Source organism: Meles meles, unplaced genomic scaffold (genome assembly GCF_922984935.1).
Source record: "Meles meles unplaced genomic scaffold, mMelMel3.1 paternal haplotype, whole genome shotgun sequence".
Classification (NCBI taxonomy): Eukaryota; Metazoa; Chordata; class Mammalia; order Carnivora; family Mustelidae; genus Meles; species Meles meles.
In genome coordinates, this window is record NW_025721611.1 from 1,061,733 (window position 1) to 1,063,715 (window position 1,983).

Here is a 1,983-nt window from a genome sequence, read left to right on the forward strand (position 1 = left end):
CTGAATAACACCTCCCTTCTGAATGGTGGGTCCTTTTCTACTTGTAGACCTGCAGCATTTGTTTTCTCAGATCTCTGATTCATTTATTGTGTGTTCTGAATGATCTGATAAATATTGACTTGTATTTGAGGGAGGAGACAAACTTAAGTCCTCCTCCCACTGCTTTGTGTTGGAAGCTAGACATGAAGACAGTGAACCTGCTGACAGGCTGGATTTTGTTCTCCCCGTCTATGAGAGCCGAATATTGTTTTGGCAAAAGGTAATGACTTGGGACACAGCATCATCCTTTCTTGGTTTAAGTTTATTTTGGGAAGACATAGCAAACATAATAGCTACCATTTTCTACATTGATATTTAAGCTTTAATGGAGGAGTGGAAAGTAGCGTTTACTTGAATGTCATATTATGAACTTACCCATGAAGTGTGACAGTTCATGGGGTTTAATGGTCCATGTCTTCATAAATACTGGTGATAGCATTTCAGGGAATGGTGACGCTGAGTGACACATTTTGCTTTATACTGGTTGAGTCTTTCAGCCTCACCATGAACTTCACTATAAATACATCCCAAAGATGAATTTTTCATCCTGAAGAAAGTTAACCTGTTTTCCATTCGATGATGTCAGAAGGGTCACTGAAAAAGCCCTTGGTCATTGGCCAGCTGAGCTACCTGGTGACTGGCCACCTGAATGAGAGCAATTTGTGAGTGCCTGGGTGATTCACCAGAGCATGGTGGTGACATCACAAGAAGGCATTGTGATGCCCTAGGGTGAGGCCAGCAAGACAGGATAGGCTGTGCCGCTGATGGGGAGGCCATCTGAGCCGCCTCCTCGAAGTCTCCCCAGAAGGCTGTGGAATGGACAGGGCTCACCCAGCAGTAAGACCCCAAGAAATTGGAAGGAGTGTGTTTCCTTCCAGAAGTCTTTCTAGGGGAGCAGCTTCTCCTTCAGGCAGAGCAGGAAGACCACGGGAAAGCGGGGGTGGCGGGGGGGGGGGGGGAGCCACTGGCGAGGCCAGTACCTCTGAGGACCTCCAGGGGCACCGCTCCAGCCTCCACAGAGATGGGCACTGCCTCTGGGAGCAGGTGGCAGCAGGTCGGGGAGGCCGCGGTGTGGACCTGACTTCCAGAGGCGCTGCTCCATCTGCTTCAGAGATGGGCCTGGCCTGGGGGAGCTGGCATTGGTGCTGGGCATGGAGTGGGCTGTGCAGAAAGAGGGGCTGTGGGGGCGACCCACAGGAGGCCCAGCCCCAAAAGGCGGGGAGAGTCAGGTAATCCTGGTCAGCCTGCACAGACCCCACACAGGAGGCCCAGCCAAGTGCAGTCCAGAAGCCCCCTGGTGGATGCAGCAAGGAAAAGGGCCCAATTGTTGAGATAATCCAAGAACTTGTCTCAAGTTTGTTGCAGGGGTGCCAGATACCGGTTTTGTAGAACTTGTCTACAATCAGGGGTTGATTTCAAGGATGTCCTTTTTTTTTCTTTTTTCTTTTTTAATCGACAAATTTGGTTCCCCCTCCTTCCCCCCAGATCCCATCCTAAATCCCACTGTTACCCCATTCCAACAGGTCCAGCAGATCATAAACACCTTCCTCTGCCGTGATTCTCTTTTGTTTTTAAATTTTGAATCACTATTAATTTTTTGCATACTTTGCATCTTTGTTCTAAAATATAAACTTTGTCAATCTATGGGCATGCCTATATATGAAGGAGATTGGTGTGCCCAAAGTGATAGGATGATTTCTTAACAGAAAATTTACCTAGTTGTACTACTTTCTGTACTTAGCTAGAATATTAAAAAACAAAATGTCCTTGGGGCCCTGGGTGGCTAAGTTGGTTAAACTTCTGCCTTAGGCTCAGCTCATGATCCCAGGGTCCTGATAGTGAGCCCTGCATCTGGCTTCCTGGTTGGTGCGGTGCCTGCTTACCCCTCTCCTTCTCCCTTTGCTTGTGCTTTCTGTGACACAAAGACAATTTTTTTAAGTTAAT